The sequence below is a fragment of the Schistocerca nitens genome, chromosome 3 (assembly GCF_023898315.1).
Source record: "Schistocerca nitens isolate TAMUIC-IGC-003100 chromosome 3, iqSchNite1.1, whole genome shotgun sequence".
NCBI classification, from domain to species: domain Eukaryota; kingdom Metazoa; phylum Arthropoda; class Insecta; order Orthoptera; family Acrididae; genus Schistocerca; species Schistocerca nitens.
Window position 1 is genome coordinate 160,583,216 of NC_064616.1, and position 21,310 is coordinate 160,604,525.

Genomic DNA, 21,310 nt, shown 5'->3' on the forward strand with positions numbered 1-21,310 from the left:
CACGCGAAGTCACCAGCTACACAACCAGTAGGCAGGAAAGGACAGAAGGAGTACTCCCATGAAGACTTCCTCCGTCCGTCCAGCCGCACAACACCCGAGTCTTCCTCTAACTTGAAAGGCTCGAAGAAGTCCACCAAAGCCAAACGGTCTTCTCCTTCACCAACTCGAAGTTCATGTTCGACGGTGTCACCACGTGATACCTTAGCCTGGCCGGCCTCTGTCTCGCTGGTGCGCACCAAGAACCGTTTTTCAGCGTTGGACTCGATGGACCGACTGCACAAGCAATCCGATGCATCTGTGGACCCCATGGAGTAGGATCCTCCTGCTTCTGTGCCCTGTAGCAGCAACTCTCCCCGAGCTGTCACTCGGCAGCCGCCGAGTTGACACCCTACCTACGTCTCTTCTTCCTCATGACTCTCCACCAATGGAACATTCGTGGGCTTCGGTCCCACAAAGAGGATTTATGGCTGCTTTTAGCATCGTAGCATCCCCTTGTAGTCCGCCTCCAGGAAACGGAAATGCACCCTCATGACCGCTTTGAGCTTTCACACTCCTTACTGATTCGTTTTGACCTTAACGCTGAGGTCTGTATTCCATCTCATCGGGGTGTCATGCTTTCCACATGGGATAACATTCATAGTCAGCCCATCTCGCTGACTACCCATCTTCAAGCTGTTGCAGTTCACCTTCTCCTTCCCCACCTGACTTTCGCTCTGTACCATTTCTGTCCCTCCATAATTCGATGTCACCAGGGCTGAATTCCTTCAATTTATTGGGCAGCTACCACTCCCCTTTTTGCTATATGACTTTAATGCGCATCATCCATTTTGGGGTTCCCCCAGGACCTGTCAGAAAGGTGCCCTATTGGCTGACCACCTTAACCAACTTAACCTCTTGTGCCTTAACAATGGAGCGCCCATTTTCTTTTCCAACTCTTCGCACACCTATTCCCATTTGGACCTATCCTTTTGCACTGCCCAGCTTGCCCACCGTCTTGACTGGTATGTTCTTTCTGACACCTACTCGAGGGACCACTTCCTCTGTTCTGTCCATTTGCTGACTCCTACCCCATCTACGTGCACACCCGAATGGCAGCTTACTAGGGCTGACTGCCAGCTTTCCTCCTCCCTGGCGACCTTCGGAGGAGGAGGGAGGAGGAGATTAGTGTTTAACGTCCCGTCGACAACGAGGTCATTAGAGACGGAGCGCAAGCTCGGGTGAGGGAAGGATGGGGAAGGAAATCGGTCGCCCCCTTTCAAAGGAACCATCCCGGCATTTGCCTGAAGCGATTTAGGGAAATCACTGAAAACCTAAATCAGGATGGCCGGAGACGGGATTGAACCGTCGTCCTCCCGAATGCGAGTCCAGTTTGGCGACCTTCGAAAAACACGATGTTCCCAGTTGTGACGACCAGGTGAACTATCTCACCAACGTTATCCTTACTACTGCAGAATTTTCCATTCCTTGCACTACCTCTTTACCACATTTTGACCCTGTCACTTGGTGGACTGAGGTATGCCACGATGTAATTTGGTCACGGCGACGTGCTCCGCGTTTTTAACCGTCATCCTACGATGTCAAACTGCATTCATTATAAACAGATGCCTGCAAAGTATCGTCGCGTTCTTCGGCATACCAAACGGGATAGCTTGATTTCATTCAGTAGTTCTTTTAATACTTCCACCCCTTCCTCTGTCGTGTGGGCCAACCTTCGACGGCTCTCTGGGGCCAAGATCCATTCCCCCATTTCCGATCGCAGAAGATGTTATCGTGTACCCTACTGCTACCTCCAACACCTTGGGCCACCATTTTGCAGAAGTTTTGAGCTCTTCCCACTATCACCCTGCCTTCCTCCATCGGAAACGACCGGAGGAGGTGCGGGCGATACCATTCTGTTCTCCGAATCGTGAGAGCTACAATGCCACCTTTACTACGAATGAGCTTTATCACGCTCTCAGTTCATCTCGATCCTCCGCCGCAGGGCTGGACGCCATCCACATTCAGATGTTGCAGCACCTTTCTCTTGCGGGCAAGCACTCCCTGCTTGACATGTACAGTCGCATCTGGGCAGAGGGCACATTTCGCGGACGCTGGAGTGAAGCCACCGTCATACCCATACCTAAGCCCAGTAATGACAAGACCCTTCCTGAAACTTCCTGGCAGATTAAAACTATGTGCCCGACCGAGACTCGAACTCGGGACCTTTGTCTTTCGCGGGCAAGTGCTCTACCATCTGAGGTACCGAAGCACGACTCACGCCCGGTCCTCACAGCTTTACTTCTCCCAGTATCTCGTCTCCTACCTTCCAAACTTTACAGAAGCTCTCCTGCGAACCTTGCAGAACTAGCACTCCTGAAAGAAAGGATACTGCGGAGACATGGCTTAGCCACAGCCTGGGGGATGTTTCCAGAATGAGATTTTCACTCTGCAGCGCAGTGTGCGCTGATATGAAACTTCCTGGCAGATTAAAACTGTGTGCCCGACCGAGACTCGAGCTCGGGACCTTTGCCTTTCGCGGGCAAGTGCTCTACCATCTCTCTCTCTCTTTTTTTTTTACATGATTACATTTAGGAAACGTAAACAAATGAGATTTATAGGAACTCAGTGTTACAAGTAAGTGTTACAACAACAAAAGTGGCATAAAAGAGTAATCAAAAAATTAAAATGTAAATCACTGATGCAATTCCAACTAAAAGGTTCTTCAATAAATGTAACTGGTTCCACTTGGTGCTTCGCCATCGTTATCTGATATCTCCAACAGCGCCTTTGAAGGGCATGTGCAACGGAGGCATTCTGCTTCGCTAATGCCTCAAGGAAAACAGCATCCTTGCAGCAGCCTGTGTCTTCCGTCGCTCATGGCTGACAAGGCAGAACGTTCAGCCGTTAGTGTGATGCGGCACAGAACATTAACCGCAGCTTGGCACTCCCCAGCTGAGTGGGGGGTTAACGAAAACGCTGCGTAAATAATTTGCGAAGAGCGTACGGTATTTCGGTGTGCGTTCGAAGGTATAGGCGACGGTAAGTTCAAATGGTTCAAATGGCTCTGAGCACTATGGGACTTAACATCTGGGGTCATCAGTCCCCTAGAACTTAGAACTACTTAAACCTAACTAACCTAAGGACATCACACACATCCATGCCCAAGGCAGGATTCGAACCTGCGACCGTAGCGGTCTCGCGGTTCCAGACTGTAGCGCCTAGAACCGCACGGCCACTCTGGCCGGCGGCGACGGTAAGTCCTTTTAACCATGTAAGCGCATGATATTTTGCAGCCGGAAAGTAAGTTTCATCTGGTCAGAGTAGGGTCTGAGGGTCAATCATATCAGGTGTGACCCGGAGGTAACAAGCCAATATCTTCTGTCTTAGTCGCCAAACTCCGGACGATGATGCGCAAGTAAAACGATGTTCATCGGTATCTAAATCCGAGCAATAAGGTGAGTCTGCCAGTCCAATAGTGTGAAGTCGCTGTCGTCTGGCATATTTTTTGGTGGCGATCTGATACCACTTCGAACGCACCGTGGAAGACAGAAAGTTGTCGTGTATCGTTTTCCACACTCCTGGCCAGTGAACCGTAGGGTACTTGTTTTCCACCACGTTATGGGGAACAGCCCGCAGAAGGTTGGTATAAAAATCTTTCGCCTTTGGTGGACGTGTGGCGAAGAGTTTCGAGCTGACATAGCTGTAATCAAGAATGAAGGTCGACACATGGGAGAGCTGTGGTACGACGTGCGCCACCGACACCGGCGGGACGTGAGAGACTGGCATCAGAACCTGTAGTAAACGACCCGTGAGAGAGGTATATTGACTTTTCCATCGTTTCCTCATGTTGCTCATGTAAAGGACGTTGACCAATCCCAGCCCTCCTGTGTGCAATTGGAGGGTAAGAGTGTCGTATCGTACTTTAAATATATGACCTGCGGAAGCGTAGTAGCTGAAGGCCGCCTTAAGCCGGCGACCTATCTGCAGCGGTAGTGGGAGGACCTGTGCCACGTGGTGGAGTTTTGATGCCACATAGAGGTTCAGGTATTCAACACGTTGTAGCTGATTCAAGTCCCGGAGCAGGTTCTGTCGCACCATTGCGTGTATGATCTGTAATAACCGTCGGTAGTTTGCTGCAGCTGTTTTACGTACATCTTTCTTGAACGTGATTCCCAAATATCGCAGATCAGAAACTGGTGGGAGGGGAGCGAGGGCTTCCGGTCCGAGACCACGCCCAATATCCAACGCCGCCGACTTCCTGATGTTCAGAAAACTGCCTGCGGCCTGTCCGTATCGCTTAATCCAGGTTAGTACGCTTTGAACTTCGTCATTGGAACGAACCAGCAGTAGCAGGTCGTCAGCGTATGTCCTGTAGCGAAAAGTGACGTCCCGCAGCGTGATGCCAGATAGGCGGTGTTTAAGGCCCCCTAGGAGTGGCTCGAGTGCGATTGCATAAAGGTAGGTAGAAAGGTGACAACCCTGTCGTAGAGACCTCTTAACGGGTACTGGTCCTACCGTCCTTCCATTGACCTGGACGTGTCAGCTGGCTGCGGTCCAAAGACGCCGTAGGGTGTCGATGAGGCCCGGGGGGAATCCCATACAGTCTATCACTCGTAGGAGGAAGTTGTGGTGCACTCTATCAAAGGCGCGGTTGAAATCGATGGAGACGATCGCCGCTCTCAGACGGCACGCAGAAGCGATCGCTATTAAGTCCCTACAGTCACCGGTGGCCATGTGTATGTTGGCTTCTCCCCCCTGCGACGTGTGTTCTGGAGCGAGGATCATCAGCAAAGTCTTCTTAATACGGCTCGCCATATTCCTGGCGAAAATCTTGTAATCGGCGTTCAGCATTGTAAGCGGCCGATTGTCGTTAATCGATAACCCTCCACCTGGCTTGTGTACCGGTATGAGAAGTCCTTCTACAAACGCTGGCGGCACAACACAGTCTGGAGACATAAGTTTGCGGAACATTATAACCCAGCGAGGCATCATGATATCACGGAAAGTCCGGTAGAATTCGATGGGCAATCCATCAGGTCCACGGCGTCTTCGACGTCTTCGAGTGAGATTTCCTCTGTTAGTGCATTCACGGTAGCCTCGTCGATAGTACGTGTTACCTGCTGTAACACTTCAGTAGTGGCCTCGTCATCGACGGTTCTTTCCTTGTAAAGATGACGAAAATGATCCCCCACCGCCTTTACTATGGTTGCCTGGGTCGTACATAAGCGACCGTCGTGTGTCCTGAGTTGTGTGATTAAATGTTGGCGTTGTCGGCGCTTATCCGCCACAACGTGATGCATAGTGGGTTCCTCTGCAACCGTTCGGTCGTGCCGTCGCGAGCGGACTACTGCACCTTCTAGTCGGCTCTTCGTCAATGATAGTATGTGAGCCTTGATTCTGCTTTGGTCATGTTGTCTCTCCGGGGAAGGGGGTAAGGCGTCGAGGTCCCTGAGTGCCGCGTAGTAAAAATCGAGGGTCTTTCGATGCCACGCGGTCACGTCCTTGCCATATTGCATAAGTGTCCTACGGATTGCTGGTTTGGCACAGAGGAGCCACCACTCCAGGGTCGTGGTGTATCGTGGGTGGCGGCGTTCACAGTCAGTCCACATTGCTGCAACTTGCCGACGGCAATCCAGGTCCTGGAGATGAGTTATGTTAAGCTTCCAAAAGCCATTGCTGCGCCAGACTTGTTGGGGGCGAAGGTGTATAGTGCAGATATAGGCCTATGATCGGAATAGGCTTGAGGCCATAGTTCGGCTTCCACCACACCTTGTGTGAGATCTTGTGACACATATATGCGATCAAGTCGGCTGGCCGAATGACTGGTAAGATGAGTGTGGCCAGAGCGGTTACCGTGGACTTTTTCCCAAGTGTCGCACAAGTGAAGTTCTTGGATCATCGCACCCAGTTCCGGACAGGGCATGTAATGTGAGATTTGGTCCTTGGGGTGAAGTACGCAATTAAAATCGCCGGCGAAGACGCTGTGGTCGTATCGTCCAAGGAAAAGGGGAGCGACATCTGTGGAGTAGAATCTGGCGCGGTCATGACGTCTTGTGGTACCCGACGGCGCGTAAACATTAATGAATCGGATGTTGAGCGCCGTAAATGCTATTCCTCGCGCGGAGGGAAGATACGTGACGTCGGTAACTTCAATACCATCACGCACTAATATTGCCACTCCGGTGTCTGCAGGGCTACCGGGCGTCACATGTGTGGCGTAACCGTAAAAGTGCGGGAGTGCAGTCGTTTTCACTTCTTGTAGGAAAGCAAAGTCAGGTCGGCGGATCATCCAGGTTTTTGTCCGTGGAAAGTGATTCCTGTACCGCTGAAACGGTCGGCTGTGTCTGTTGTGTGGAGAACGTCGTGAGCGCCGCCGCGTAAGTCACGGGTAGAATAGTCTTCGTCGCTGGTGGTGCAACGTCCTTCGGTGGGAGTTGTGTGATCCGACGCTGGAGGCACTCGTAACGAAGATGAGCTTCCTTGCCGCATCCGGAACACGTCTTCGGCTGGCCGTCATAAATAACAATGGCCCGGCATCCTCCTATCTGTAGATAGGATGGCACGTGTCGTTGGAGATCAATGCGCACTTGGCGTACTCCATTGAGTATTGGATACGTCTTAAACTGGGTCCATTTTTGAGCCACGTGTTCGTGTACCGTGCCGTAGGGGCGGAGCGCCGCTACAACTTCTGCCGCCGGGAGTTCAAATGGAAGTTCGAATATGCGTATAGTCCGCAGTCCCATTGCGGCATGGCCGACCTCGACGTTGCCAACATTGCCATCTGCGTGGCAGAAGCGGAGTTCTTGTTTCATCTCACGAAGCACCTTGTCGCATGTAGTTTCGTTTATGAGCTTTACATAGACCGTGCTACTGACGATCGAAAAGTGAATGTCGAAAATGTCGGCAGCCGGGATCTTGGCTTCCTCTTTTAAAAAGCGTTCGACTTCGAGCGCCTTTGGTCGGGTAAAGTCGTTCCGAAATGTGAATTTCAAGGTTGATCTTCTGTATTGATTTGCCATGGTCTTGTAACGCTACGGCGTCTAGTGTCGGCCGAAGGAAGTAAACAAGGCGCGCGGGCCCTCGCTGACGGCGGAGAGCACACACTGCACGTCCGTGTGAGCTACCGAAGCACGACTCACGGCCGGTCCTCACAGCTTTACTTCTGCCAGTATCTCGTCTCCCACTTTCCAAACTTTACAGAAGCTCTCCTGCGAACCTAGCAGAACTGTTCTAGTTCGGCACTTTTAGCAAATGGCGCGCGTGCTGTCTTACTTTTTATCCGCCAAAGCAATATGCCGAAGGTCATTTAATTTTTAGTTTTGGACTTCTGTTTCTGTATGGTGTCTTTTTTATCTCTTTTTCCACGTGCCCGTTTTTAGCCGCCTTCTATTCTGTCAATTGGGGCTGATTGTACAGTCATTTAACTCCTCTCTGTGTTCGTGTTCTATACTTTTGACTTGGGTGCGTATGACCCCAGATGTTTTTTGCACCCTGAAGCGAAACAAAACCAAACAGTGGTGTCCATAGTAAATCCCGCCCTTTAGCAAACGTTTTGATTTTGCGTAATATTATTTTATAGTGACGTTGAAAGCGATGAAGAAAATAGGTCCTGACCTTAAAATTAGGATTTCCTAGAGCGATAGCTGCTTGTTTTGCCCACGTGTTTAAATGCCAATAGCGAGTTGAGAGTCCCATGTAACATGACTCGTGGAATTTGGTATACGTATGCTAACAAATTCTTCCCACTTTGTGTTCTGTAGTACAGCCAGATTAAAAAGCTGTGACAGTTTGCCAAAAATTCTCCAGTGTTGTCATTCATTGCGTTAAGTCACTCCTACAGATTTACGCCTAACTTTCACACTGTCATTAATTCTCTGTGTGGTTCTTGGTGAGAATTGTTTGTGGATGTTTGTATGTCGCAATCGGTGGGGAATAAGGGGGGGTGGGGGGAGTGGGGGTCGTGATAGGTTATAGGATGTGGATCTCTCTCCAAAAGACTAAGGCTGCCATGGTCAACATACCTAACATCTGCTGGGAGTCCGGCAGCTTGTATCCGATGCACTAAAGCCCATTTACTGTACCCCTCCCTCCATCACATTGACGCTGCGATACAGAAATTTCATCGCAATTGAAAATTGCACGCTCCATGGCTACTTCTCTCCAAGAGACTATCGTTTCCACGGTCACCATACTTATCCTCTCCTGGTAGTCCAGTACCTTGTATCCAATGCACTACTACCCGTTTACTGTAACCCTCGCACCCTCACATTGACGGCGCGAGAGAGGAATTACATTGCGATTGAAAACTACAGGCTCCATGGCGACTTCTCTCCAAGAGAGTAACGTTGCTACGGTCACTGTACATAACCTAACACGGGAGTCCAGTAGACTGTATTGGAGGCACTACTGCCGTTTTCTGTAACCCTCGCACCCTCACATTTACGACGCGACACGAAATTGAATCGGGTTTGATTACTACAGGATCACTGGCGACATCTCTCCAAGAGACTAACATTGCTACGGTCACTGTACGTAACCTCTCCTGGGAGTCCAGTAGCTTGTATCCGATGCACTACTGCTGGCAACTGTAATCCTCGCACCGTCACCTTGACTGTACAAAACAGAAATTGCATCTTGATCGATTACTACAGGATCCATGGCGACTTCTCTCCAAGAGACTAAAGTTCCTATGGTCACAGTACATAACCTCTCCTGGGAGTCCGGTAGCTTGTATCCATTGCACTACTGCCGGCTTTCTGCATCCTTCACAACCTCACATTGACAAAGCGGCACACAAAATGCATCGCGAAAGAAAACTACAGGCTCCATTGCGACTTCACTCCAAGAGACTAACGTTGCCACGGTCAACGTACGTAATATCTGCAGGGAGTCAAGTGGCTACGTATCTGTTGCACTAGAGCCCATTTACTGTAGCCCTCGCACCCTCACATCGACGATGCGATACAGAAATTGGATCACAGTTGAAAACTACAGGCTCCTTGGCGAATTCTCACCAAGACACTAACGTTGCTACGGTAACCGTACATAACCTACCCTTGGGGTCCAGTAAATTGTATTCGAGCACTACCGCCCTTTGAATGTAACCCTCGCACGCTCACATTTAGGTTGCGACACGCAATTGAATCGCTATTGAAAACTACAGGCTCCATGGCGACTTATCTCCGAGAGACTAACGTTGCTGTGGTCACAGTACGTATCCTCGCCTTGGAGTCCAGTAGCTTGTGACCGATTCACTACTGCTCGTTTATTGTAACCATTGAACCCTCTCATTCACGATGCGACACAGAAATTGCATCGCGATTAAAAACTACAGGCTCCATGGCGACATCTCTCCAAGAGAATAACGTTTCTGCGTTCACCGTACGTAACCTCTCCTGTTACACCTATAGCTTGTATCTGATGCACTACTGCCCGTTAGCTGTAACCCTCACACAGACGGTGCGAACCAGAAATTGCTTCGCGATTGAAAATTGCAGGTTCCACGACAACTTCTCTCCGAGAAACTAAAGTTGCTATGGTAACCATACGTAACCTCTCCTGGGAGTGCGGAAGCTTGTGTCTGATGCACTGCTGACGGTTTATTGGTACCCTCGCACCCTTACAATGACGATGCGACACAGAAATCGCATCGCGATTGAAACCTACATTCTCCATTGCGACGTCTCTCCAAGAGAATCACGTTGCCAAGGCCAACGTACGTAACCCCTCCAGTATATCCAGTTGCTTGTATCCGATGCACACCTGCACGTTCACTGTAAACATAGCACCCCGACATTGACGATGCGACACAGTATTGGCACCGCTATTGAAAATTACAGGCTCCATGACGACTTTTCTCCAAGAGACTAACTTTGCTATGATCATCATATGTAACCTATCCTGGGAGTCCAGTAGCTTGCTTCCGATGCTCTACTGTCCATTTACTGAAACCTCAGCCCCCTCACACTGACGAGACGACACAGAAATTGCTTCGTGATTATAAACAGCTGGCTACATGGCGCCTTCTCTCCAACAGACTAACGTTGCTACGGTCACGGTACGTAACCTCTCCATCAAGTCCAGTAGTTTGTATCCGATGAACTACTGCCCATTTACTGTAAAATTCGCACCCCCACATTGACGATGCAACACAAATTATATCGTGATTCAAAACTACATCCTCCGTGGCTACTTCTATCCAAGAGAATAATGTTGCTACAAAGACCATACCTAATCTCTCCTAGGAGATACTGTATCCGATGGACGACTCTCCATTTACTGTAAAGGTCGCCCCCCCCCCTCCCCACACTGACGATGCGTCACGGAAATTACATCGCGATTCAAAACTACAGGCTCCATGGCGACTTCTCTCCAAGAGACTAACGTCGCTACAGTCACCGTACCTAACCCTTCCTGAGACTCCAGTATCTGGTATCCGATGCACTACTGGGAGTTTACTGTAATTTTCGCACAATCACACTGACGATGCGACACAGAAATTGCATCGCGATTCAAAACTACAGGCTCCATCGCGACCTACCTCGAAGAGCCTAACGTTGCTACTGTCACTGTATGTAACCTCTTCTAGGAGATAAGTAAATCATATCCGATGAGCTACTACTCATCTTTTTCGGCCCTCGAACCCTCACTTTGACGATGCTACACAGAAGTTGCTTCGTGATTGAAGACTACAGGCTCCTTGGCAGTTACTCTCCAAGAGACTAACATTGCTACGGTCGCCGTACGTAAAGTCTCCTAGGATTCCTGTAACTAGTATCAAATGCATTACTGCCAGGTACTGTAAAACTCGCCCCCACTCATTAACGATGAGGCGTACAAATTGCATTGCGATTGAAAACCACAGACTCCTTAGTGACTTCTATCCAAGAGCCTAACGTTGCTACTGTCAGCGTTCGTAACCTGTCCTGGGAGTCCAGTATCTTGTATCCGATGCACTACTCCCCATTTACTGTAACCCTCGCATCCTGAAATTGACGATGCGACACACAAATTGCATCGCGATTGAAAACTACAAGCACCATGGCGGCTTCTCTCCAAGAGGCTCTTGTTACTACGATCGCCATACGTGACCTGTCTTGGGAGCCCAGTAGCTTGTATCTGTTGCTCTACTACCCCCTTACTGTAATCCTGGCTCACTCACTTTGACGACGCGACACACAAATTGCATCGCGAATGAAAACTACAGGTTCCATGGCGCTTTCTCACCAAGAGACTAACGGTGCTACGGTCATCGTATGTAGCCTTTCCTGGGAGTAAAGTAGATTGTATCCGATGCACTACTGCCCGTTTACTGTATCCCACGCTCGCACAAATTGATGATGCGGGAGAGAAATTGCGTCGCAATTGAAAACACCATTCTCCATTAAGACATCTAAACAATAGACTAACATTGCTACGGTACCCTTACGTAACCTCTCCTGCGAGTCCAGTAGCTTGTATCCGATGCACTACTCTCCATTTACTGTAATCCTCGGAACCTGACATTGACGAGGCAGCACAGAAATGCCATCATGATTGAAAGAAACAGAATGGATTGTGGCTTCACTCCAGGAGCCTAACGTTGCTACTGTCGACGTACATAACCTCACCTGGGAGTCTAGTAGCTTGTATGCAATGCACTGCTGCCCGTTTAGTGTAAGACTCCCTCGCTCACGTTTACAATGCGCCGCGATTGAAAGCTAAGGCTCCATGGCGACTTCTCTCCAAGAGATTAGCGTTGTTACAGTCACCATATGTTGACTAACCTGGGAAAATATTGGCTGGTATCCGATGCACTACTTCCCATTTATTATTAATCTTGCACGCTCACATTGACGATGCGAGACAGAAATTACGTCGCGATTGAAAACTATACGCTTTATTGCTACAGAAATTCCCTCGTGACTGAAAGAAACAGAATGGATTGTGACTTCACTCCAGGAGCCTAACGTTGCTACGGCTGACGTACATAACCCCACCTGGGAGTCCAGTAGCTTGTATCCGATGCACTACTGCCCGTTTACTGTAAGACTCCCTCGCTCCCTCATATTGACTATGCGGTACAGAAATTTCATCACGATTGAAATCTACAGGGTCCATGGAGACTTCTCTCCAAGAGACTACAGTCACCATACGTAACCTCTCCTGGGAGTCCAGTAGCTTGTATCACGAACATTACTGCCTGTTTACACTAACCCTCGCACTCATACAATGTCCTTGCGACACAGATATTGCGTCGCGATTGAAAACTACAAGCTCCATTCCGAATTCTCTCCTACGGTCACCGTCCATAACATCTCCTATGCCACGGGGCGGAAAATATAAGTGCTGTTGCAGAGTTCATTCGAATGTGCATATCCAAATGTTCGATAAAAATGTTAGTGCAAATTTTTGGCTCTCACGTAGGTCTCGGGGGTTGATTTCTACACTTGTGCTATAGTACACTGTTCCACACCCGCGCATTAGTTACAGTTTCTGAATCAATATCACTCAGACATTAGTACATTTTACGCTAGGGAACAAAGCTGGTCCTGGCGGAGGTTCGAGTCCTCCCTCGGGCATGGGTGTGTGTGTTTGTCCTTAGGATAATTTAGGTTAAGTAGTGTGTAAGCTTAGGAACTGATGACCTTAGCAGTTAAGTCCCATAAGATTTCACACACATTTGAACATTTGAACATACCTCATAATTTGTAGTCACGCAAATAATCGTAGCACTTCCAGTTCACCAAATATATGCTTGCACACTTGCACTATTATACAATACTCTTTGTTGAAATAAATCGGCGCGAAAAATTCTTACTCAAACGACCACATAGGCCACCCACAGGTGGGGCTCTCTCGCCACGCACCGGCCAATGACTCACCAAAGACTCACCTCCTGGCCAAGATGGCCACTCGGTCGGATGTCTACCGCGCCTCCCTCCCCTGGTTACGAAAGTACCAATCTCACCAGTTCAGGTTACAAATTTTGACACATACATCTCTCAACAGAAATCGGAACCGCGCTAAAAAGGACATATTATTTACTATGTTATGACGAGACGTTTTTTAATGAGTGCTCGCTCATCCCTTTAAGTTGTTATTTACTAGTTTTTTATTAATCTTTCAATAATCCTGTTATTAAGCAACTTTCAAGTTACTATAATTTTTCCGTCTCGTGACTTAAAATAAAGATCGATCTTTCAGAAGGTGCATATTGCTGACTACAATCTTCTGCCGCATCGCTCTTCACCGTAAGTTACATAGTTTTCACGTAATGCCCGTAAAACTAAATAATGCCCCAAGCTGCGGGCCACGTGGCCGCCCGGCGGCGGAAGCATCCCACCGACCCGTGGCAAATCTCGCAGGGCGTGCCACGCGCTTCTGCGAATGGCGCACCATGTCGCGCGCTCGCTCTCCACAAAGCAATCCTTGCATCCTAGACCTATTCATCTAGTATCGGTGGTTTGTACCCTCACAATACCTCCACTTACTAGCGCATGCATGCAGTAAATACGGTAGCAAGTAGCACCTACAAAAAAAAAAAAACGCAAAAAAACTGACCGACTGGTCATGTTAAATTAGTCCTAGAATGTTAATAGTTTACTTGGCAATCTAGTCGGCGGTGGCATCACCCTAAACTAAGTAAAATTCCCTATGTATTTTGTGCCCAACAAAAAAAATTGTAACATATCTGTAAATAACCCCAATCCAAAAAAATATCTAGTTCCTTAACTATGATTCTAAATTCGTGTGTTCTATGTGTGTGCGTATAGTAAAAAAGGCCTGGCAAAGCAAAATAAACACAAACAAATTTACCAAAATCACAATAATTTTTATCGATTTTTTTACACTTTGTCAGACCAAAAAAAAAAACTTCCTTTTTTTGTGCAGCGTATTGTGCACACCACATTGTTTCTAATCAATATATTCACTTTGGAACACGTATCGTTTATCAGTTTCTTTCAGAAGCACTATCACTTCTCACTGCCTAAAATGTCTTCCAGGGATGCCCCCAGACTAGATGTAGTGTCACAGCTCCCACCTCTGCCACTATTTCCTGTCCTTCCACTAGCCAGTTTATGGAGCACTACCAGGGAACACACAAAATCCCCAATGAAAATCTCATATACACTGTTTTCCTCGTTTACCATAGAGTGGTCCAGCCTAGACCCATCCTCATGCAATCCAGAGCCATCACAGCTAAGACAGAATTTCAGGACAAACCATCACTAAGAAACAGGCTAGAGCAACAGCTGAGTAGTTGTGCCCAACAATCTGTTCAATACTAGATTCGAAATGCCCGCGTCATTGAGGCAGTACTGCTTGGCGCCAAAGCCGCCTTAATCAAAATGATACTGATAATGTGGCAGGAATCAAACAGACTTTAAATAATACGTGACTGTTGTCTTAGCTTGACAGCAGAAGCTCAAAAAGAAACTTTACTTGATTATTACAGACCATGAATTAAATTCCAGGATTTGGCAATGTTTCCTAAAAAAATGACTTAATCTACTTTTAAAAATCTCTATTAAAATTCACCTATACACTTTGTTAAAATTATCCTCTATTCATATCATCTAGCCCAGACTGATATTACAAGCAGCAAAATGAACTAACTTTAATTTCACAATCCTCATGCTGTGTTGCTTACCCTAATATTCAGTCCACCAACTTGACTCCCACGCACCAAAAGAAGTTTGGTATGTCTACATACAGAACCCAGTGCAAAATAAGTTCAAGTTAACAATTACGCCCCAAAATTTCTCACACAACATAAAACTTCATGCTCCCCCCCCCCCATGCACCAAAAATTAAGCAGATTATGTACATAAGCCCAACAGTTATTCAGATACCTCAGCACATAATGTTGTTTACTTCTCCAGAAATTCTTATTGCTAACAACTAGAACTAGTCGTGCCGACTTGTCCCTCTTTTTGACCACCACTGTTGGGTTACAGTACTCACTCCTGCATTTTTCAATTACCCCCCAAGCCTCCATGCGTTTCATTTCTGACCTAACAGCATCTTTGTCTGTTATGGCAATAGGATATGGCCTAACCTTAATAGGCTCATGAGGCTTCAGCCTGAGTATATATTCAAAATCTACCACTCTCCCAGGTCTCTCTGAGAACATATCTTTATTCTCTACCAATAAATTATACAGTTCTTCCGTCTAACTTTCACCAATACCCTCTGTCTCATAGACCTTCCTTTTTATCCCCTCCTCAATCCCTACTTCATCCAACATGCCCTGGGCCATGTGCAAGCTTGCTACTAAATCATCACATGTTGCATTTACAAATTTTGTCTCCTTTATACATCCTCCAACATTCAGTTCCAATACCTTTCCCCCACAGTTAATATTTGCCCCGTATTTATTTAAAAATCTGTATCCATATCCATATTTATACTTAAATTTTGAATCACCAGGAATGGGTGACCAAACAACTCTCCACCAATGTTTACATCTAACACAGCCTCCTTCCTCACTGGCTTGCTGCAATTGCCACTAGCATTTTTTATTCTAACCCCTGTGACCGGGAATTCTACCATTTTGTCATTCCTGATATAATTGTAGAAACCCTCTGCTATCCCACTGACTGTACTACCTGTGTCCACCAAGGCTTCTTCACTGACTTTACCTGTCTGAACTTCAACTATTGGCTGCACCTTCCTAAAATTTTCCTGCTTGAGCTCTACTTCTGCTAAAAGATCCTCCTCCACTTCATTAGCACAGTACTTTTCCATAGTGCATACCTGCCCCCAGTTGAATGATTCTATTTCATTATACCCTTCAAATATTACTGCAAAAGCATCTTCGTGTTCTTTATTTTCTAAGCCCAACCATCCTAATTTTCTGGCAAAACTAAACTTCTCCTTCTCCCATGCCTTTGGTCCCAACTTCTGTATATACTTAGAAAAATCCTCCCAATCACTTGCATCAAAATCACATTCACTCTTCCCCACCGACCAGTATTCCATTCAGCCTCTTCCATGCCTCCATACTGCTCATCCTCATACACTACATAATTATTCACCTTTTGAACTACATCTCCCTCGTCACACACTAATTTTCCACAATCTGTAACACTGCAGTTACTCTCCACAGCACATCCTACCATTTCATTTATAAAATCCCCCCTTAAACCATCAAACTCCTTATCCCCATCAAATAGTTTCTTGAGTACATCATAATATGCCTCATCGTCAACATTTAACTGCTTTAAACTGTTCACATAATTATATTTCCTTACTGTCCAATTTTCTGGAGTATATTTTCGTATCCATTTTGCCCTTGCTACCCAATCATTTTAGTTCAATTCAGATTTCACCTTAGTTCTCCACCATTCATCATCCTTAGTTTGCTGTTTCACCCCTTGCATGTAAACACTAGCACAATTTGTTTCATCATGTTTCATGGATTCAGATACAGCTTTCCCCACCAAAACATCACTTGCATTACCATTCTGCACATTACAAACACTTTCACGAGACATCTCAGAACCAGCCCCTTCTGGCTGCTCACAGCTAACCTCATAAATTTCACCAGATACACTCTCTGGTACATATTCATTTATCACTGCATCAACAATAGGCACTATGGCCCCCAAACCATTACCATCATCTACAAAATCATTAGTTTCAGGCACCTTGGCCATCTCAGAATTAACATTATAATCCACTGTATCTGCTTCCATTACACACAACTCAACAAATTTCTTACTATTACTTTCACACACACTTTGGTCATCACAACATCCATCTATATCTTCAGATAGTGCCTTAGTCCCTGACCTGTTAATAATGCTCACCAAACCAATACTATCTTTCTCAGAATTCACATCCCCAAACTCTTTACAAAAAACATTCTCAGCATTGATTTCTTCGATTTGGGCCTTTAAACCCCTAACATTCTTCCTCTTAAAAGCTCTCCTTTTGCCATGCTCCATGCACCAGCTCCCCAATACATTTTCATCATTTAAAATGGCCTCCATACCACAAATTCTTTCCTCTCTCCTACTTCTAACATTATTGTCATACCCCCTTTTAGGATAACCACCCCTTGTTTGATTATGATTATTATTGGTCCATCTCTTGGGCCTATTGTTTGCAACTTGCTTGTCCCAAAGTGTAACCCATTTGAGACAGCTCCTAGTTTAAAGTATGCTGTCCCTGTTGTATGCCATTGTTCTATCCCCCTCTTTTAGGTTCATTTCCCAGCATTGACCTTGGTTCATTCCTTACATCATTGCCGCTGAAATCCCTTTGACTGTGGCTCTCTTCATTATATCTTCCCTCATTTCCTCTCCAATGTTCGTTTATATTTCTGTTCCCATGATGGCTCTGGTGATTATTTCCCCAATTCCTATTACTGTGACCATTTTGATGATTGTTACCCCAATTCATATTTCTTCTCTCCCCCAAATCACTATGGTTATTCTCTGGATTATTTCCCTTTGAGCCAGGCCTATAGCACATAGCCTGCTCCATCCTCTCAACAAAGTCTAAGAACTTCTCCACAGAATCAGTGCGGCAATGTATGAGTTCCCATTGTAACTCCTCAGGTAATCTCCTCCTTAAAGTAGATATTTCTGTTAACACACCTAAAGGCTGATTTATTCAACTCTTCCTGGCGAAATTCCCTCATAGTTTGTATGCCTCTCCTGTACACAGCATTCAAAAACTCATTTTGCAACCTACACTGTTTATGTTTACTCCAGTATTTGTCCGGAAACATTCCTTCGAATATTTCAAATGAAATGAACTGATTCTTAAATTTGCTAGCCCATGTCTGAGCTGAACCTCCCAGCATTCTCTTTACAAATTTTACTTTTGCCTCATCTGACATCCTAAGCAGAAAACAGTCCTTGCAATTGGCCAAAAAATCCACGGTATGATATCCGTTTTCGGCTGAAAATGTCTTTCCACTAGGTGACTGTATTACTGGACACCCAGCATGACCCGAAACATTATACAGTTCAATATGGGTAATTTTGTCATTTTCTTTTGAGGCGACAGTTGCCATTTCCTTTCTGAGATCATCAGCTGTACTGTCTAATTTATTTATCAGCACAGCTTTTGTCTCATCATTGGTAGCCACTATTTTCTCATTCACTTTTGCCAAAGATTGCCTTATCGCCTCTTCCGTATCATCACACATGTGCCTTCCCAAATCAATTTCACCCCTCAGCTCAGCCTCAGCCGCTTCAAACTTGGAATGCCAGCACTCTTCTATTTTTTCTAATCTGTTATCTAATTCTGTTACAATTTCTCGTTTCATGGACCCCAATTGACTATTTACTTTGCCCACATTAATCTTCAGAGAACTTAATTCGGAATTCACTGAACTTAATTTAGTTCATAAATTAGTGTCTAAAGTGCTTAATTTATTATCCATATCAGTTTTAAACGAAACTATTTGGCTACTCATATTTTGGAGAATAGCAATTAATTCTTTAGACATCACAGGAATACGATTTCCTCCTGTACCTGAGGACTTTTGGTTCATTACCACTCCCTGACGACCCGCAATCACTAAGCGATTTTTTAATTTCGTGCTCCATTGCCCTGACTAGCACAAGAACTGAAAACAAGAAAAACAAAAAAAAAAATTGTGGTTGCTTCGATCACTTATCTTTCTGGAGGGGCTGTGTCGGTGTCGGCGCTGCTGAAGAGGCTGCGTTGCGGAGCTTTGTCACAGCCGCACTCTGCTGGCACTGGCTGCAGGTCCCCTGGCCACTGGCACTCCGCTCTATCCGCGCTGCGTGGCGTATTCGAACAGCAATAGTAGGCGCGCACGCGATTAACGGAAACACACGTTTCCGCGTATGTTCATGCTTCGCCTAGTTCCACTAGCCTTCGGGCCTAGTTGCCTAGCACACTAGTATCCTGGCTGAGCCCCCAATTGCGACGGGGCGGAAAATATGAGTACGGTTGCAGAGTTCACTCAAATGTGCATATCCAAATGTTCGTTAAAAAATATTAATGCAAATTTTTGGCTCTCACGTAAGTCTCGGGGGATGATTTCCATACTTGGTGTATTAGTACACTGTTCCACACCCGCGCATTAGTTATAGATTTGAATTAATATCACTCAGACGTGAGTACAGTTTATGCTAGGAAACAAATATTAGGCGATTATTATAGTGAAATCATTTTTCACGACACATTTCGATTAAGTTTCTATCATCACTGTTTATGGCGCCGTCCTTTTCTTTCACTCAATGAAATTAGCACTGGTGAGACGGTTTAAGGTTTTACTTTAATAATAATTTGACTTCGAGCTCCCAATAGCAGTAATATATGCTGCTGTAATCAAAAATTACTCAGTCAACTCTAACAGAACCACAAGTCCCACTGTCCTCTTTGTTCTAGCAGTTTTGGCGCGAAATTACATATCACCACATGTTCACTTACGCCGATGTATACCACGTAATTCGTACTCACACAAATAATCGTAGCACTTCCAGTTCACCAAATGTATGCTTGCACACTTGCACTATTAAACAATACTCTTTGTCGAAATAAATCGACTCGAAAAATTCTTACTCAAGCGACCACATGGGCCACCCACAAGTGCGGCTTGCTCGCCACCCACCTGCCAACGACTCACCAACGACTCACCTCCTGGCCAAGATGGCTGCTAACTTATATTGGGTCGGATGTTTACCCCCCTCCCCCCCCCCCTCACAATCAACAGGTTATGCAAGTACCAATCTCAGCCAGTTAAGGTTACAAATTTTGACACATACATCCCCAAACAGAAATAAGTACACCATCGGAACCACGCTAAAAAGGACATACTATTTAGTACGTTATGAGGAGACGTTTTTTAATGAGCGCTCGCTCATTCCTGTAAGCTGTTATTTACTATTTTTATTAAATTTCAGCATTCCTGTTATTAAGCAATTTTCATGTTACTATAATTTTTGCGTCCCGTGACTTAAAATAAAGATCGATCTTTCAGAAGGTGCATATTGCTAACCATGATCCACTGCCGCATCGCGCTTTACCATACGTTACATACCTATAGCGTAATGCGCGAAAAACCAAACAATGCCCAAGCTGCGGGCCACGTTATCGCCCGGCGGCGGAAGCATCCCACCGACCCGTTGCAAATCTAGCACGGGCGCGCCACGCACTTCCGCGAATGGCGCACCACGTCGCGTGCTCGCTCTCCACAAAGCAATCCTTGCATACCAGACCTAGTCATCTAGTAACGTGGCTTTGTACCGTCACACCTTGGAGTCCAGAAGCTTGTATCCGATGCAGTACTGCCCGTTTACTCTAATCCTCGCTCCCTCATATCAACGCTGCGGCACAGAAATTGCATCACGATTGAAAACTACAGGCTCTAACGACACTTCTCTCCAAGAGACTAACGTTGCTACGGTCACCGTATGTAACCTCTCCTGGGAATCCAGTAACTGGTATCCGATGCACTACTTCCCGTTTACTGTAAGCCTTTATGCCACATACTGACGATGCGGCTCAGAAATTGCAGCACGATTGAAAACTACAGGCCCCATGGCGACTTCTATCCGAGAGAAAACGTTGATACGATCACCGTATATAACCTTTCCTGGGAGTCCAGTAACTTGTATCCGATGCACTACTCCTCGTTTAGAGTAACCCTCGCATCCTCACATTAACTATGCAACACAGAAATTGCATCACAATTGAAAAGTGCAGGCTCCATTGCCACATCTCTCCAAGAGACTATCGTTGGTACCGTCACGGTATGTAACCTCTAATGGGAACTCATTAGCTTGTATCCAATGTACTACTGCACGTTTACTCTAACCGTCGTTCCCTCATATCGATGATGCGACCCAGAAATTGCATCACTATTGAAAATCACTGTGTACATGGAGACTTCTCCCAAAGGGACTAATGGTGCTACAGTCAACACGCGTAACACCAGTTGAGATTTCAGTAGCTTGTATCCGATGCACTACTGCACGTTTACTCTAAACCAAGCACCCTCATATTGACGATGTGACACAGACACTGCATCACGATTGAAAACTACAGGTGCCACGGCGACTTCCCTCCGAAAAATCATCATTGCAATGGTCACCTATGTAACAACTCCAGGGAGCACAGTAGTTTGTATCCGATGCGCTACTGCCCGTTTACTATAACCCTCGCTCTCACATAATGACGATGCGATACAGAAATTGCATTACGATTGAATACTACAGGCTCCATGGAGACTTCTCTCCAGGAGACTAACTTCGCTACATTCACCGTACGTAACCTCTCCTGGGAGTCCTGTACCTTGTATCCGATGCACTACTGCACGTTTACTCTAACCCTCGCTCACTCATAATGCTGATTGGACGAAAAA